This window comes from Dasypus novemcinctus, chromosome 9 (assembly GCF_030445035.2).
Source record: "Dasypus novemcinctus isolate mDasNov1 chromosome 9, mDasNov1.1.hap2, whole genome shotgun sequence".
NCBI lineage: Eukaryota > Metazoa > Chordata > Mammalia > Cingulata > Dasypodidae > Dasypus > Dasypus novemcinctus.
Window position 1 is genome coordinate 28,381,928 of NC_080681.1, and position 20,432 is coordinate 28,402,359.

The 20,432-nt window shown below is 34.3% G+C and overlaps 1 protein-coding gene and 1 non-coding gene across 4 annotated transcripts in view; both read left to right on the forward strand.

Annotated features, from left to right (window-relative positions):
* Positions 1-20,432, forward strand: part of DPYD (dihydropyrimidine dehydrogenase) — a 982,193-nt gene that overhangs the window by 889,879 nt on the left and 71,882 nt on the right. The gene's annotated exons all lie outside the window — the stretch shown is intronic.
* LOC111758698 (U6 spliceosomal RNA) lies at positions 5,072-5,177 on the forward strand. The gene has a single exon (XR_002792881.1). It is a non-coding gene; the product is annotated as a U6 spliceosomal RNA (small nuclear RNA).

Consider the following 20,432-nt stretch of genomic DNA (forward strand, 5'->3'; position numbering starts at 1 on the left):
GGTGCTGAGCTTGCTTTAATGCCTTGCCTTCTGTGTCTAGAAATTCTTAATAATTTTTAAACAAGGGAACTCCCATTTTAATATGCACCTGGTTCTGGCTATTACAGAAATCCAGTTGCAAGACAGTGAGGCCATAGGCTAGGGTGATGACCCTGGGAATGGAGAAGTCAGCTTGGCTGTTTTGCAGGTAAAATACAATTAGAATCCAATATTTAATTGCCATCAATATGAGGTTTCAATTTTGTCCATGTAGAACATTTTTATTTTTGTATAAATTAATTTAAGATATTTAATCAAGTATCTCATCCATTGACTAATACATTTTTAAAGATTGCTAATTTTTGTCCTCTTTTATCGTTCATCTGCTAACTGGAAGGTTATCATGTATCTATAATAGAGATAGATTCCAAACAGTGTGAAACATTTAGATTTACCTTTCTGTTTCATTAATATCTATTGAACACAATGCATGTGAAAGACTTTATGCTGTTAACTTAGAATGATGGAAGTTATATCTGTTAGGAGCTTATAATTTAGTTGAAAGGTAAAACTTATATGTCTATATTACAAGGAAGAATATGCTTCTAAAGGAGATTAAAAACAATGTACTATAAGAGATTCCATTTGTTTTGAAGGATCACTGGAAATTTTATCAAGTGTTTCTGTTTATTTAGCTACAGGAGTTCAATGACTTTCCTCATGACACCAGAATGTAGGAAGGTGTTATTGTGACATTTAATTTTAATTAAAACCAGATATTATCAGGGCTTCCATGGTGGGTATCTCCCAATTTGTAGTAAGCCATAAGATTTTCCTGGTATATTTAAACATCCCATTTAAAAGATAAACATTATTGAGGTCTTTAAAGGAAAAAAAAAAAAAGCCTGCATATTATAACCCTGTAACATGAAATAGAATTATAAATAAAATACTTCTTAGCATCCAACATCTGAAAAATATAACCAAAATTTTTACCAGATTTCTGGTTGTTGCACAGCAGATCAGTCTTCGTTTGACAAGTTCTCAAACTGCAGACAAATGTGAATGTTTTCTCTATAGGATGAAACTTTCACCAGGGAACTTTCACCAGGGTAAAGCATAGTTTGATGACCAGACCTCAAAGCAAATGTTCTGAAGAAACCTCAGAAACACATGCACACACACCAAACATGGGCCATGGAGGGATGTACCAGTGCCCTAGAGACAGAGACCTCTGTCACTGCAGAGCTTCTCTTGTCATGCACCACAGCTTCATGTCTCCAGACACCACTGCTTGGGACATTTGTTATATTTTCAGGCTTCTGTGATTGTGGCTGTGGGCAGAGCTCCTAGCCGCTATCTCCTGAGACGTTGAACTCGGACTCTAGTTTCTACTGAAACAAAGATTCACTAAGGTTTGTTGAATGAGTAGGCTAGAAAAGATCGGAAAAGTGGATTCTTCCTATCCTGAGATTATCTTCCACAAATATGATATACTTCTAGCCAGACCTCGTGGAATAATTTTTAAAAAACTACTTAGTAAAGATTCCTAAATAGCAGAATTTATTATACTGCCATTGGTGATGGAGAACTTCCGTCAAATTTGTCAATCTAAGAACTCATGGTTGTGATAATCTTACAGACCAGTTTGTATTATAACAGCCCTAGTTTTTATGCCTGTAATTATTAATAGGTACCTCCTTTCACCCTCAAAAGAGTTATGGTTTAAATAAAGGAAATGGCCACTCTCCTTAAAGCCCACTTTATGGACAAGTGAAAAGACTCACCTTTCATTATAATGCTTATATTTTAAATGAGCTAAAATAGAAGCTCATAGTTCCCATCCCACCCATTTCTTCCCAAAGCTCCAGGTTACTCTATTAAAGCAGATCAACTAACAGAAAGACAAAAAAGCAAATACAAACAGAAAGAGAAAAAAAAGATTCCGAGAGGCTACACCATTTGAAGTAGGAAAGAAGTAAACATAAGGTTCTGAACTATTGGAAGAGATTTTTTTCACCTTCATTTTTTTCTTTTCTTTCCCAGGAATTCTTCATTAGACTCATTTTAAGCCTTGAGTTTGAGGTTTTGTATTCTCAGTTGATAAGACCACCTATTAAAAAACAGTGTATTCATGTTACCTCCCTGGCACCAGAAGGCTCTGTATATTCACCGCTAGCAGTGGACACCATGCCAGGAGAATCTGACTCCTGGTGCAAAAGGATTTTTTTTTTTAAATCAAGGAATGCCAAGAAAAACTCTACATAATTCTTTTCTGTACTCTGTGGTTTGTTTTACTTAGGAAAACGTCCTGGTTATACCCTGCAGCATGCATTCATTACAGTGATCTTTGACTGGCAGATGCAGAGTAATAGGATGCATATTTTAGTGCTTATTATAATACCCTGTCCAAAAACAACTTGACAAATTTGTGATTTCGACAATATCTCATTTTGCTGGCTGCAGTGCTCTGTGATTGTCTGGCCCACGTGGCATCCAGATTATGCATACCACCAATACTTCTCATTAAAATGGCCACAGTTCACCAGTTTCGGTAGCTTGGAACGAACTTGGAATGAATTATTATACAACAAAGAGGCTGCTGTCATGCAGAACAAAAGACAAGCAAAAGAGAGCTTTGGCTTAATGAGGCTAAGTGAGTGTCTCCCCTGCATCACAGCTACTTGACGGCCTTTGAGCATGGATTTTTTTCTCCACAGGCCAAAACCTTTGGTCTATTATTTTGTGTTTATGCACCTTGAGGCTAATATACATTTTAATATGCTGCACATGGAGGAAAAAAAATCAGCCATTAGATTAGAACATGTGCACTCCCTGTTAAATTAATGACAACCGAACATAGAGATAAATTTAGGTTTTCATATTTAATTATAGCACACTGCAGTACGTTTAGCAAGGATAAATTGCACTATTATTATGCTTCATTTTTTTTGACATCTTCTCCTATTAACCATGCACACTTGCCCCCCACCACCACCCTCACCCTGTGCCATACTAACATCTTTCTACATATCATCCTCCTCTCAGCATCATCCAATCTTAGCCACCACATTGAAAGGTATATTATTTTATTTGTTAAATTTAGTGAGAGATACAGTGCCTATTATTTTGGCACATCCGTAGAATGAATAGAATGTGATTTGTAAGAAAAAAGTGTTACCTCTTCTAGGAATACTTCAATTGTCCCTCTTCCTTGCTGCATCAAATTATAGAGATGGACGTAAGTTCTCCGCTTTTCTGATCTACTCAAGGCATGAAGCATAGCATGTGACTCTGAATAGTCAGTGGTTTGCTGTGATTCAACTCACCTGTATACAAAGAACTCATAACAACCCCAAGAAAAACCCTGACAGCCCTGTCACTCTTTGGAGCTTTTTCTCTGTTGATTTTAATCTATTTGCTGCACAAATCAGAACAGTTCAAATAGCAAAATTTGCAAGATAATAAGGATCCAGTGGACTCTGAAAAAAGAAAAATTTAACCAAAGCCTGTAATAGAGATTATGAATTTTTCTGTTCATTCTTCAAAAGCCACCAAAGCAGGAATACAATATTACTAGAACAGAAATGTCAAAATGGATTTTCATGCAGAATGACTAAGTAACTTCTAGTTCTTTCTGTTTGGTGGCTTTGACTTCACCTCCCATTTCTTGAGTATATTTGTTCCCCATTACATCTGGAAAATATACTCTAGCTTACATTATTTATCATTTAACAGGGTTCCACTTGGTTGCCCAGAATGTAAAAGATTCTTCTGCTATCTTTGTGTAAAGCAAAAAGAAAAGCATTTGCCTATGCATCTACATTAAAGAGTACCCATTTGTTGTTCTTTCCGTTAGAAAAAGTTGCTTGAAGTAGCAAAGGCCTTGAAATCAGAGGATTATTTTTTAGGGTCCAGAAGTCAAAAGGAGGCTCTCAAGTTATTCTGAACACTATCCCTTATCGGATATTTGTTTCCTGGCAAAACATACTGGGCCATGCTGATTAGAGGAATGAATAGAATAATTCAATAATGGAAGAATAATTACCATGAAGGAGGGTCTATAACTCTGTCATTTGCTGATGGACAGCTGCTCTTGATGACACAGAAAAGCAACTTTTGCATGTCTATTAAATTAATTCCCTTTGCCCAAATTCTGATAAAGTGAAATTTGCAAGACAATGTATATGAAATGGCCTTATAAAGGTGGGTTGCAAAATTCATTTTCAGAATGCTTTTTAGTTTAAAATTTTACTCATCTTAGAAACTATGAGTATAAAGTAATGAATAGCTAAAAAGTCTAGCAAGATGATAGGGTAAAAATTCCTGATGATTACAAAGTATTATTTTTGAATCTTCAAGTGCCTGACAAACTCAAATTCTGATAAAGTTCTTCTGGAAAAGAGGTAAGAATCATATTTACCGTTTTGTGGAGGTTGATACCGAGTCACTAGGTAGAAAGGTCTACCTAATTGGTACAGTCAGGAGTAAAACTAAAATTCCTTACTCAAGAGCCTAGATTTACTCGTTCCTGAGGTTTCTCTATATCTGTAGAGACGTGGTTCAGACATCTCAATCAGTAATAGTGATCATCAATTCACTTTTCTGTGTTAATTCACATTGCAGTTCAGGGAATTTGCTCTAAGTGGTCACATGTTCTCATTCCCAAATACCAAGGCCATGAAATACTTCAAAGTATGCTAAAAACACCCTGCTTCTTACATAAGCATTCCACCTAAAAGGAATTCAAAAATATACCGTTCCACACATCCTTTGTAGAACGAATGTAATTCCTTTTTAAAAAAATATAACACTTTGAAAAGCAATATTTACTGACTCTTGGAAATGTTCACATCGAGTGAAAAAAATAAAAACAAAACTATATCTAAATATAATGCCTGTTTTGTTAAAATGTGTAAGTATAAGTAAGAAAAAAAGCTATAATAATATCTGTATATTAACAGCCATCCTGAGAGCAGAAATTCTGAATGGTTTTCCTCTTTTTCTTTCCTATGTTTTCTCAATTTCCTATGAGAAAAGCATATTTTTTATAACAAGAAAAAGTAAATGGTTCTTAAAAATGAAAGTAGTAGCACTCGCTTCAGCAGCACATATACTAAAATTGGAATGATATAGAGAAGATTAGCATAACCCCTGTGCAAGGATGACAGAAAATTCATGACATATTCCATGTTTTTATGGGAATCCTACACATTATGCAAGATTGTTTTGTAAGCTCACAACCTCTCTAATAAATAAAAAAAAAAGGGAAACAACAACGAAAGAGAGTAATAGATTTAGAAAGTTTTGAATAAGTCTCTAAAGATATTGATCAAGTATTTCATCAAAGTAGCCTTGGAAAATCCAAAGTTAAAAGAATTAAGACTCTTCCAATGTCAAAAATGAAAAACCAGGAAAGACACAAAGAATTGGCATTGTTTAGCTTAGAGAATAAATTAAATTTAGTTTAGTCAAATAAAAATTGAGGAGAACTTGCTACTTGTCTTTATAACATAAAAGGATTGTTTTGTAAAGTATTGTAAAAGGAGTGGCAGATTTCTAAGTCTGCTACTGAGGAGGGGAAATTAAACCAATATGGGGAAGTTAAATCTGATAGAAAGCATGTTTTCCTGAGAATGAACTATTTGAAGAGGACTGAAAAACAGTCTCTAGGGTCTTCTCTTTTTCTTTTCTTTTCTCTATGTGATTCTTCCTTTGTTTCTTTTTGAAAAAGAAAAACTCTTATGTATCTATAATTCTGTAAATGTAGACCAAGCTGAGGGAAGCTGGTTTCTTCTTTCCCTATAGTTTCATGAAGTTTTCTTTAAAACACATTCTTCAGATTTCTCAAGTTGCTTCTTCATGGTAACATGTGAAACTTTTGATGAAGTCCAACTGCAGATAGATTTACTTATCCTCACTATGAAGCACAATTATCGGTGCCCAAAATGGTCCAGTGCTCGTTGAATGCAATGTATGTGAACAATTATTGACTCTAAGTTAATTCTGTTTCGATTTATTTTAATTTCCATTAGTATCTACATTCCTATCCTCTCTGAAATACTAGAGTGGCTCTCAAGATTTAAGTCTGGAGTACCTCCAAATCTAATTTACTATGCTCTATTCCAAACAGCCAACCAAAGAGGAAGCCAAAGGAACTCTCTGGCCTGCTGTTTGACTTCAGACTACTTGAGCAATTCTTGAGTGTGGTTTTAGACTCCCTAGAACCTGGATTTCTGAAGGAGGTTGTGGAAAAGTACTGCAGCTCTGTGGCAAAGGAGAGCTTAACTCCTCACCTGCCCCAGTATATGGTCCATGATGTCTTAAAGGGAATTTGTGGCCATGGCCCAGAAGTCTCTCATCTTCTATAGTCACTCATTTATCAGCTGAGGTAATTATTGAGCCCCTACTAGATGCCAGACACTGCTCCAGGCACTTGGGATACATCAATAAAAGAGCAAACAAACAAAGATCCCACTCTCATGGTACTTACATTCAACTAATGGAAGATAAAAATGAACAATAAATGAGCAAATAGATAGGCTGGTAGGGGATAAGGGCTATGTAGAAGGGAAAGGAGAGCAGGGTAAGGGAGTTCAAAAGTGAATTATCAGTGCGAAGAGATTTCCCAGACAGAAGGAACGGCCAGTGGAAAAAAACGTAAAGAACAAGAAGCTGTATGGCTGAAATAAAGTGAGTAGGGGAAGTCATAGGAGATCAGGTCAGGAAGGTAAGACATGGTGGGGGAAGGGTGCCCATCTTTACTCCCTAACTCAGTTCCCTTCGAGCTTAGGAACCTGTTGACCACCTTCCCTGCAGTGCCGCTGTTGTCTCCCAAGCTTCACAGTTTCTCTGACAAGCATTTTGGCGAGCTTCCATTTGTGCCAGGGATTGTGCCCGACAATGTAAGCACACTCCTGCGTGAAGCAAGATCACTCTACAACTTTAGCACTTCCCATGCTTTCCCTTGTTGGACTCTAAGGGCAAGGTTTGTCAGTGAAACAGGTACTCAGAAATGTACTTTTCTTACCTGCACAAGTTTGCAAACTATACTACTTAAAACCCACTCTCACTTTAGGAATAGAACACAAAATTAATTATTTGGTTATTGGACAAAACGGTGCATTTCACAGAACAAGCCAAAACCAACTTAATTCTTTCTCAAACCCATGAGATTCCTTTTCTTGCACAGGGGAGAGAAACTATGGTACTTTTACTAGGACTTTAAGAAATTCACTTTTCTCTGGTCTCTTCTCTCAATCTCTCATCACAGGTAGGTTGGATGTGGGTGATGGGCCAAAATCCCAGACCTACAGAACAAGTTTGAATCATCTTTTAACCATGTCCTGTCCAGTCCTCTTTAGAAAGAATTTATCAATATTTTTTTCATGTCTTTGGGGCCTGTCTGAGACTAAGAAACATCCCATAACATACTATTGCAACAGTGATATTGAACTTATTTTATTCTCTACTTTTGCCTTTAATCTGTTGTTTATAAACATAAAAATCTTTTCAGATAGAAATACCTGGTAGTGGTAATAACATGAAGACCAAGGACTCAGCAATGCTTAAGTTGACTAAACCCAAGTTATAGGGTGAAAAGTTTTAACACTTGAACTCCAAGATTTTTTAGCTCTATGAATGAAATCCAGCCTTTGGATATGACACCATTTCGTTGTTCTATTTTATATCTGATTCTTTTGTTCTTCAGAACATTTATGTTTTGGGAACACTTTGAGAATAATAACATACATATTTTTAAAATTTTTATGATTTATTTCTTTTTTTTTTTTTTTAATTTTATTTTTTATTGACTTTGTAATAATATTACATTAAAAATATATATGTGAGGTCCCATTCAACCCCACCCCCCCACCCCCAACAACACTCGTTCCCATCATCATGACACATCCATTGGATTTGGTAAGTACATGATTTATTTCTTTGAAGAAGAAACGTACCCTACATTTTTTTGAAAATCCCACTTGCTCGATCCAGCTCTAATTAGGGAGATGTGGTTGCACATCAAAATGAAGAAAAGAGAATCCCCCTCCACTTCAGGTGGCTCTTTCATCACTATATTTCCAGACCTGGCCATAGGCCAGACCAAAAGAATTCCAGGATTCCTAATGTGGAGCCAACTCAGGAAATTATTCTATACTTTGAATAAAATTTGTGAAATCCAAAAAGCTTAAGAAGAAATATGCATTTGTGTCATAGTTCTCAGGTTGCAAAAGACCCAAGCTCAATTACACATTTCAAAATTCCTGAAAAATTCTAAAGTAAAGTCACCTTAGTGTTCTTATTTTATAATTAATTGCTAGGCTACTACCCACAAGCTGTTGCTGTGAGAGCAGGATACACCCAACAAGTCAGCCATGTGTCCAGAATCAGTGAAAGCTGCTCTCTTCTACTCCACGGTAATCTGTGAGCAGTCTTAAAGCCGGAAGAGCTTGGTTCTTTATATTCCTGGAAAATGCATTTCCTTAGTTAGAAGACTACCAATTAGCTAGGCTTCTAGACTAACATCATTAATACTTCCCTCTTATTAGTTCATGTATCTATTTTTTAAATCAACAAAAATGCCTAACATCGTGTCACCCTAGAACCCAACTTATATCCATATTCACTGGAAGCAAAATGCAAAAGAATGAAAGTAATACAGTTTATTAAGCAAACCATCTTAGACGCAGCACACAGCACGCTTGCTCACCAGCTCAAAGTTCACCAGACTGTTCCCTGTTGTCTCCAGTTTCTTCTGTTTATACTTCTAACTGGATGAACTCACCATGCCCCCTGCTGCTTAGGAGCAATACTACCACACTGTAGCATAGCATAACACTTCCTGGTATTCTCCAGAGATTTCTTTCTGGCCATATGCTATCTTTCAGAATGCTTGTTCGACAACATTGTTTGTCTCCCCTTGGTCACCAATGCCAGGATAAATCTGTGGAGTCATGCTGGCAGGAGAAATGGCCTCCAGTCGGCAACAACAAACAAGTTCCTTATTACTGACCCTACCATCTGTCCCAGTTTCCACAAGCCATTCACAGAAGAACAGGTTTCAGCCTGACCAGGTTCAGCGCACAGCCAACATCTACTAGTAGGGTCAGCTTGACTCTCCCAATTGCATCTGTGCTTAGGCAAAAACACCTATTAACATCGTTCAACCAGAAGGGAAAATGGTGGGTGGGTGCTGAAAAAACCTGTGAAAGCTCTACTACTTAGAAAGGTATTCATGATAGTTTTGGATCAGGGATGTATACATATTGGAGACATCACTCTCTCTGTGACAAGGGCTGGAGGTAGGCATTACCTCCTTTATGTTAAGGTATGCACCACCAAAACCACTCTGTTTACAAGCAGTGAATAAGAGAAGATCATTGCCTGGTACATTTATTATCAGCCCTTTAAGGGAAAAAAAAAATGTATAGAATAGCCAGATATATTTCCAAGATGAAGTTACTGCCCGAAGGCTCATTGCAAAGAGGTAGATGATCCCACATGCTTTGCCATTGTAATCTCAATATAAATCAGTTTATCCCTGCTTGCAGCACATCTTGAGTGCTCAAAATATCACATTGGGTGACAGGGATAAAAAAAGATAGTGCTCTCAAACCAGCAATACCAAAGAAAGTGTGCCAAGAGCACATTATGAAAAAAACTGATAGAGACACAGTCGGCCGAATGTCTGCAGAGAAATGCAGTGAACAAAATTATCTTTTCCTGTTAATACCATTATGAGAAAGCTTATAGAAAAGTTATTTTTATTAAGTGTTTGTTATTATTAAACCTATTCCCCTGTCTGGAATTTACTGCTACACAATGTACTAAATAGTCAAGCTTTAAAAGAGATGATAAACCTGGAAGAATTACATTAGTACCCAAAGTATTGGCCATTGTACAGTGATGTAAAATTTAACAACCACATTAAACACCAAGCCCAATCAATAGTAATACTTTCAGTCTCCCCAAGGCAGATGACTGAACATGCTGAAAGCATTGTGGGCTTGTGTGGCCTGATTGTTAACTGGTAAATGTGTCAGAAGGCAAGCATCCTCTGAGAAGACACTATATTCTTAGCATTTCCTGGAAAGCCCTCTAGCCCATGGAATCTGCTACAAAGACTCGTAAGCGCTATACAACTATACAGCACTGTGGCACCAGCCTCTGAACAATAAGCCTGGTTCAAATTAAGTTATTTCCTTGGCATTTGCCATTCATAATTATTCCTTAGGCTCCATCAGGAAAATTAATAGATGTTCACCTTTAGCAAATATCACAGTTATGAAATGAAGACATGAGTTAGGTGAGAATTTCTCTAATTTTATGTCACTTTCATATATAGTAGTTTGCTGTCCATTTTAGCTATTCTTTCTAGTCCAAGAATCCTTAACATACTAGTCTTTACCAGAACTGGGGATGGTAAAGAGAAAAAAAGAAGAAGAAGGAAAAGAAAAAAGATAGGATCCAGTTGCTCTTAACTTAGATTACCTTTCTTCCCTTTACACAGTGGCATTACTACAAGGCTTCCAAGAGCAGCATCTTATTTTCACTGACTTTCTTCTTTGGGGGTTCAGATTATTCCTCATGATTTTTCCAAATACCTAATGTTCCCTTTGGATCCCAGTACTACCAGAGATTTATGACTTTCTTGTCTTGAAATGTTAAGTCTGCAATTCTGCTTTGATGGCAAGAAGTTCCTGGAAATACTTTATATGAGGGAAAAAAAAAAAAAACACAGGTGGTTAGGAATTGAGAATTCTAGTCTGCTTAAGGGAAAAAAAAATCTTATAATACAAACAGAAAAGCCTGTGAGTATTTGTACAGTAATGGATCTGTGAGGCTGTACTCACAGTGAATGAGAGCTCAGCTGAACCCCGGTATTAACATGGGATCTGCTGCTCATTTTCTCATCTGTATCTACCTCGCAGGATTATTGTGAAGAATAAATGAAATAATGAATCAAACATTGTTTCGCACAGGGCCTAGCACACAGTAAGTGGTTGGGATTTTAGTTATTTGTGCCATGATTCTAAAGCTTAGAGTTTCATGAAATTCTGATTAGGATCATGCTGAATTTCATACCTTGGAAATTATGCAGATCATTCCTATTGTGTGAATGCAGAGAGTGAATAAATAGATTGGCCTCAGATTATATGACAGATAAATGGGAGATATAAATTCCAGTCTTGGTTTTATACTTACTCAGCACATTACCTTAACAAATACATAAACACTCTGGGCCTCGGTTTCTTAATATCTAAAACAAGGGAGTTGTCTATGTCAAGTTTGAAGTATAGTATTGTATATATGTTCTCCCTTACATATAAAAAATAGCTCTAGTCCTTTGGTGGATTGATTTGAAAATGACAGAAAATGCTTCAACCCAATATTTCTGCTATTAGCCCATTATTTTTTTGGTGAAATTCCATCTTTAAAAATCTTCTCCATGCCTCCTCTTATAAAAGATAGCTATCAATCAATTAAGCTATTTATTGAGTACTTGTGAGGATTGTAAAAGGTTAAAAAAAAAGAAATCCTGTCCTTCTGTAAACATTAAAATCTATTTAGAAAGATTATGTATGTTGACTTTTAAAAAAAATTGTTTAATAAAGGTCAAATGACAAACACATACAATAACTATTTCACTCATATAGCTATAAGACTTTTAAAGCAGTTGACAGATTAAAAATATTTAAGATAATAAACCTTTACAATTTAAGAGAGATTAGGAATCATCTAGGAAGTAAGAAGTACTTGTAACAGAAATCTAAAATAAGCTAAATTACTTAAACAGGGCATTGAGTTTAGCTCTGTAAACTTATTGGTAGTCAAGAAGGTAAAGAAACTCATGGGCTTTGTAGCCCTCAGGGTCTGATAACTGGAGTTGTCTAGATTTGTCTTAGGAAATATTTTGTTCTTGGCACTTACGTGTTGGGAAAATTATGTTACATGGATCTATATTTAAAGCACATTTATTAATTTAATGTACAATGCCTATGAGTGGGATTTTGTGTAAGACACACAAATGTCCTTCAAATAACTGTACCTTGTCAATTCTCTGTGAAGGCTAAGGATTAGTTAAATCAAATCAATAGAGGTGTGTCTGAGCAAAGCTAAGCTAATAAACTCTAGGAACATTGCTTCATGGATGGTGACCCAACTTAATGCTTAGAGAAACCCAAAAAAAATGGTAGATTAAGCTGCACTTTTAGGCTGCCTTTTTCAAATATCAATTACCTCAGTGACACTTTCTAAAGAAATAATATATATGAGTCTGCCTAGAGGGAATAACCCACTGGGTACTATTCCCATTTTTATAAGTTATTTTACCAGATTCTTTCCCACCTAAACTCTCAACATAGAGTACTCTAAGCACCCTACTTCCACCAAAAAGGCAATAGTGTCTTTCTACATCATTTGACCTAGGGTAGCTGTTGGAAACCGATATCCCACACCTCTCTGTTACATAGACCACCAAAAACTTCAGAAGCTGCTTATCAAAATAGAAAATTCAAATAGTGAATATCTACTTAGTATTTTAAGACTTAGCCTAATGGTCAGCCTCTCTAGGAAGGCTTTCTTGACATGCTGTCCCCTCTTCCTCCAAAAGTAGGTAAAACTATATAAATGTTAACTCACTTAATCCTCATAACAATCCCATGAGCTAACTATTATTGTTGGCATTTTACATATGAGAAAACTAGTGCACAAATTGCCCCAAATTATCCATCCTGTCAACAGAGAACTGGAGTTGTACTCAAGGCAGCCTGGCTGTAGAATCCATGCACATAAACACTATTTAATGATATGAAATTTATTCTTACTTAAAATGTCTTTTTTCAAGGAAAACAAATATCTATGTTCAGATTAATGAAAAGGATTATTTTCACTTTAGAGCTAGAATAATAATTCCATTTAAGAGTTGAAAGTGATATTATTCCCATTTTTAGAAACATTAGGTTCAGCTGAGAGCCAGCTCTTTAAAGCCCCAGCTTGTTCATAAGTCATCAAGTAGAAGACAAAGATGACTATCAGTAGAATGTTTCTACCCACATTTACAGTCTCCACTTATCATAATTAAAATTTAATTTATGTAAGAAATAGAACTGAATATGTTTAACATGTTAATATATGTCATAAAAATTGTCATACAATAATAGGGCAAAAAGGGTTTTTTTCATTAAAAGGTGCTATATGAGAATGTATAGCAAATACAGAGGAAAAATTTAAAAGTCTCATACAATACACCAAAGCAATACAATTAAATTGATATAAAAACAAACCAAGACAACACAAAACATATAAACATATGCATTATAGGTGTCCCAGAAGGAGAATGGAAAAGTGGTATAAAAAATATTTGAGGAAATAATGACTGAAAATTTTCCAACCCTTATGAAAGACATGAATGTCAATATTCAAAAAGGATAACATACCCCAAGCAGAATGAATTCAAATAGACCTACTGCAAGACATCTACTATTCAGAATGTCAAAGGCCAAAGATAAAGGGAGGATTTTGAAAGCAACAAGAAAAAGCAATGTATTATTTACAATGGAGCTTCAATAAGGCTAAGTGCCAATCTCTCATCAGAAAATGGAGGCAAGAAGGCAATGGTATGATATATTTAAGGTACTGAAAGAGAAAAACTGCCAGCCAAAAATACTTTATCCAATTTATTATCCAATAATTTTTATCTTTCAAAAATCAGGGTGAGTTTAAAGTCTTCACAGCAAATATAAATGGAGAGAGTGTGTTACTAAGAGACAGGATCTACAAAAGATATTAAAGGATATGTTGCAGCCTGAAAGGGAAAAAAGGAAGAAAGGCCTGGAGAAGAGTGTAGAAATGAAGATTATAAGGAAGAGAAACTTAAAGATTAAAAGACAGATAAGAGTAAAATATGACAACAGAAAGCTAAGGGATAAAATGGAAGAAATGTAATGCCTGAGTAGTAGTAACACTGAACAGTAATGGATTGAACTACCCAGCCAAAAGACATAGATAGAATAAATATGAAAACATAAGCCATATATTTGTTGTCTACAAGAGACTCACCTTAGAGTCAAGGATACAATCAGAACTGAAACTGAAAAGTTGGAAAAAGATATTCCAAACAAACAGCAATCAAAAAAGAACAGGTACAGTGATACTAATTTTGGATAAAATAGATTTTAAATGCAAAACTGTTATAAGAGATGAAGAAGAACACAATATATTAATAAGCAGGATAATTCACCAAGAAAAAATAACAATGACAAGTATTTATGCACATAACATAGATGCCCCAGAATATATGAGAGACACACTGGCAAAACTGAAGTATTAGAAATTACAGACTATTTCAGCAAAGTTGCAGAATACAAGATAAATTTGCAAAAATCAATAGCATTTCTATTCATTACTAATGAGCAAACTGGGTAGGAATTTAGAAAAAAATTCCATTTACAATAGCAACTGAAAGAAACAAATTTTAACAAATAAATTTACCAAGGCATAAAGGACCTATATTCAGAAAAGAAAAGTATAAAATATTGCTGAAATACACCAACGATGATCTCAATAAATGGAAGGATATTCCATGTTCATCAGTTGGAAGACTAAATAACATTAAGATATCAATTCTACCCAAACTGATCTACAGATTTAATGCAGTCCCAATAAAATCCCAATATCCTTCTTTGTAGAACTGGAAAAGCCAATTATCAAATTTATCTGGTAGAATAAGGGTCCTCAAATAGCCAAAAAATCCTTAAAAAGAAAAACGTTGGAAGACTCACTTCCAGATTTTAAAACATATTATCTAGCTACATTGGTAAAAATAGCATGGTACTTGCATAAAGGTAGACAAATTGACCAATGAAACTGAATTGAGAGTTCAGAAATAGACCTTATATCTATGGTCAAGTGATTTTTGGCAAGACTGTCAAACCCACTCGGCTGGGTCAGAATAGCCTATTCAACAAATGGTGCTTGAAAAAGTGGATGTTCACATTTAAAAGAAAGAAAGAGGACCCCTATCTCATACTTCATTCAAAAATTAATTAAAAATGGATGAAGGGCCTGGATATAAAAACTAGAACCGTAAAACACCTAGAAGAAAATGTAGGGAACATCTTCAAGATCTTGTGGTTTGTGGTGGTTTCTTGGATCTTATGCCCAACATGAGCAACAAAAGAAGGAAATAGATAAATTATACTGCCTCAAAATTATTTTCTTAAGAAGGTGAAAAGACAGCCAACTCAATGGGAAAAAATCTTCAGAAACCACCTATCCGCTAATAGATTGATATCCATATAATATAAAGAGATCATGCAACTTAATGGCAGAACAACAAGCAACCCAATTTAAAAATGGGCAAAATACTTGAATAGACATTTTTATGAAGTAGAATACACATGACCAAATTACACTCGAAAATTAGGGAAATGCAGATCAAAAGTACAATGAGATATCATCTCACACCATACAGAATGGCCATTATTAAAAAAAACAAACTACAAGTGCTGTAAAGAATGTGGAAAAATAGGAACACTCCTTCATTGCTGGTGGGAGTGTAAAATAATGCAGCCTCTGTGGAAGATGATTTGGTGGTTCCTCTGGAAACTAAATACAGAATTGCCATATGATCCCACAGTCCCACTACTAGTAATGTATTCAGAAGAACTGAAAGCAAGATGTGAACAGATACTTGCACACTGATGTTCATAGCAACATTATTCACAAATGCTAAAAGATGGAAATAATCTAAGTGCCCATCAACCAATGAATGAATAAACAGAATATGGTGTATTCTAATGATGGAATACTATTCAGCTGTTTAAGAAGAAATCAGTTGGGAAAGTACATGACATCATGGAGGAACCTTAAGGATATTCTGTTGAGTGTAGTAAGTCAGACACATAAGGTTATTGTGTGGTCTCACATATATGGAATAATACAATGAGTAGACTTATGGAGTTGGGCTATGAAGTTCTTGGAAGATGGAATACGGGATGAGAAGGGGAAGACAATGTTGGATGTATATAGAATGTTTAATAAAGTAAAATGTAAATATGGGGTAATGGATGGACTTGATAATAGCACATTATAATAAATGTAACAAACACTTTTGATTTATGGATGTAATTGTGCCTGAAATGAATAGTCTAGGAAGTTTAATGTTAGTTGAAGGATAGCTAGAGGATAGTATAGGGAATGTATAACAATGATTTCAGCAGTAGATGAGAATTGAGGTTAATAATATAAATACAGGAATTTTCTTCTACTACAAAGTGTATTAAGAATATGGTGATACATGAGAAAATATAACTATGTAATTTATAGACTACAGTTAACATTCTAATGTTTTGTAGCAAAAGCAAAGAAGGTACTATAGTAATGCTAAAGATCAAAAGAAAGTAGGGTTTGGCTGTGTGACATGTGAATATGATTAAGCTTTTTTTCCTTCTCTTCCTAATTTTTTTACATTAATAAGGAGACCTTGACTATGTCATTTAACTAATCTGAGTTCACCTGTGTATCTTTCTGAACACTGGAGGAACAATTGAGTTTGTTGTTGGAATTTGATGAGATAAAAGTGCCAAGACAGAGCTTTTATGAGTAATATTTCCATAACTTGTTGAGTCACCTTTTTCTGTTATTTTAATTTGTTGAATTTGAAATAAAATTTGAATGAAATAAAAAAGAACAAAAAACCAAGTACGCATAGAAGAAAATAATACTAAAGATTAATCAAATCTCTGTAGGTTATCAATTTTAAAAAGCATAGAAAAAGGAAAAGACACCAACAAAAAGATTCATCCATATAGGTTAGATATAAATTCAAACAAAATATGTAGAATAAAATAAAGCTATGATATAGTTATAGGTTATCACTGTCAAAAAGCAATTAAGAAAGAAGATACCAACAAATAGATTTACCTGCATAAATTGTAAAATTCATGTACATAAAATATAGGCCAAATTTGGAAATGTCAGCAATAGATCTGAGGAAAGTATTATAAATATGGCAGAGTTAATATTTTTAAATTGTAAAAGGCTAAATTAAATTTTTTTTTCATTCAGCTCTCAATCCATCCACAAGTGGATACAAATGCACTAAACTTAATTCTCTCAGGGGTTTTTTTTATTAATAAACTTTATTTTTAGAGAAGTTTGTAGATTACAGAAAAGTTACATTCAAAGTGCAGGGGATTCGCATATACCCCTCCCTTCCCCCTTCCACCCCCCTCCCACATTTTTCCCTGTTAATAACATCTTACATTAGAGTGGTACATTTATTACAATTGATGAACCAATATTGAAACTGTGCTAGCCAAGGTCTATAGTTTATATTATGGTTTACACCTTCCACTGTACAGTTTTACAGGTTTTGACAAAATGTGTAATGGCCTATATCCATCATTGCAATATCATGCAGAACAATTCCAATGCCCTAAAAATGCCCTATGCTCCACTTATTCTTACCTGCCCCTCTTCTCAGAAACTCTGATAACCACTCTCTTTACATCAATGTTAGAATTTCTTCTTTTACTACAGTAGCAATAAGTTTGCTTTGGTCTGTGTTTGCATTCCCCTCTTACATTTGTTCATGCCTCAGTCTCAAGGAATTTTGAAAGATGCTGTCCACTTCACTGCAGATTGTAAGAGGACTTAGATCTTATGGGGCAGACGGAAGGAACTGTTTTGCTTGCAGTTGTAGAAACTCTAAAAAACTCATTTAAATTCTTAAGAAACTATCTTAACATTTAGTTAATCCGACAATTCATAGATCAAGAAAACAACTAATAAAAAACATGACCAAAATTTCAAGTTCACTGGTTTTTTAAAAAATTCAAAGCAAAAGATAAGATCTCATTTTCATATCATATACAAAATAGGAAGAAAAAATTACATTTATATATAATGTTAAAACAGTTTCAAGTATTGGTTTGAAATTGGTGTTCTCATAAATGTGAATGGCTTGGGGGAAGAAATCATCAACTATTTGGGGATGAAATCCCATAATCTAAAATCTTTGCATTAATGATAAGGAAATAATAAAATCAAACCAACAAACAAACAGCACACATAGAAGTTCACTTAGTCATTATTTAAAAATCGAACAGTGGTAACTTTAAAAACTTGGAAGTAACTTAAATGTTCATCAATATGGAAAATTATGGTACAACCACCAGATGGCATATTCTAATGCCTAAAGCAGTGATCTGGCACAGTCCTTATAATGAAATGCATACTCTAAGAGTCCCTTTTTTTTTAACAAATCAACTTTATTGATACATATTAATAAAGCATACAGTTTATCTAAAGTGTAAAATCAGTGGTATTTGGTATAATCACATAGTTGTATGTTCATTGCTTCAATCATTATTAAAGTATTTTCATAATTTAAATAATAATAATTTTTTAAAAAACAGACAAACAAGAAAAATTCCTCACCTCTCAATCTCTCTCATTCCCTTGATGCATATATCTGCTATTTCTGGCTATTCTTGCACAATTAATTATTTATTAAGCAGTTTCACTGAGATATATTCACATACCATATGATCTATCCAAAGTATATAATCAGTGGGGGTTATTTTAGCTGTTAAAAAGTTATTTATTGTAAAATTGTAAAATAAACACACAATAGATTGAAAGAAATTAAAAATTTTAAAGATAGCGCAAGACCAGGTTAGATTTAATATACTCAATTATAAAAAATTGGTAACATAGCAACATCATTTACTTTATAAATGTAAATCATTCAAGTTTATAGAGATTAACTATAACATAATTCTAATTTTTATATTACAGCCCCAACTATTGGATATAATAATCTAAGAATGAAATAAAGTATTGGTTTAGGTATTAAATTTCCATTTAGGTCGTAATTCTTTCTTGATAATAAAATTCTTATTGGGAATTCTTCAAAGTCTTCACAGACAAACAAAAACTAATAGAATATGTTATCAAAAGACCAGAATTAGAAGAGATAACTAAATGGGGTGCTGCAGTCTGAAAGGAAAAAACAAGGGCAAGAGATCTGTAGAAGAGTTTAGAAATGAAGATTATTAGAAAGGGTAAACTAAAGGATAAGACAGACAATAGAATGGTATGACAACAGAGAACTGGAGGACGAAATGGATGAAGTAAGAAATGCCTTTACATTAATAACATTGATGAACTTCCCAATCAAAAGACATAGACTTATACAATGGATAAAAAATATGAGCCATCTATATTTGTCTACAAGAGACCCACCTCAGACAGGTTAAAAGTGAAAGATTGGGAAAAGGTATTCTATGCAAATAATAACCAAAAAAGAGCTGGAGTAGACCAGATAAATGTAAAATAACATCATTATAGTATATGAGCAATATATACTCAGTGCAACTGGCAAATTGTTCCTGTGATCAGCATTCTTTAATATTTTTCATTCAAAAAAATTGAATTTTAATTGAGGAGGGCTGGAGAAGAAATATATATTTTGGATACTTCATTTTTCTTTATCATTTTGTATTCATATTCTTTAATTGGAATAATCTATCTGGATCAATAATGATTTAGCATGACTATTGCTGAACAGGATTTTTTGAGTTTTTCTGCCTCATAAAATTATGAGTTGGCAAATCATCTGCTGCAATTCATTCCAATAAGATGTGAAGGATTCCCAAATATGAGTCTAAGAGTCATGTTACATCATGAAAAGACCGGAAGACCCATTAGAATACTGGATTTAAGGGCTTTTTTGTTTTGTTTTGTTTTTCACTTTTCTCCATTTGTCAAATTTTTCTATAGTGTTACTTATACTTGAAAAATAAAGGGACAAAATATCTTATGCATATTTCTTATTTCATATTATAAACACAGAGCTGTGACGATTTCCTCAATTTTCCTCATTTCCTATCCCTATAAATTACATTACAGCTAAATTAATGAATGTGAAACCGAGTAGATTAGTGGGATAATTTAGTATTTTGTTTGTCTGTAGGAGCATTTCTAGATCACTCAAGATATTTTTTAAAATTCCTAGTTTTTTAAATTGTATTTGTTGTAATAGTTCTTGCACTGAAATATTAACTTCATTCATGCTGTTCCTGTTGATGAAACTGTTAGCAGTGATTTGACTAATTGGCCTAATGAATGCTGAGATGTAAGAAAGTCTGATGAGAATAATAAAAGAATTACGTTTTTGTATGTGTCCTGAGTTTCTTTCCCTGTATCCCTCCCAAATTTACCTGTGTTCACTTTTAAGTAATTGTGACTGTCACAGAAGTCTTCTTAAATGTATTTTAAATTGTAGGCACCTTAGCAACCATATATCTTCATTTAAAAATCATTTCAGTGAAAACAAAACATAATAACCTTAGAACTAAAAGTATTCCATTTTAAATGGTCGGTAGTCCTTCTGAGCATAGTATGAAGAGTTCAGTTCAGGCATTTCCTTCCTGTTAGGACCC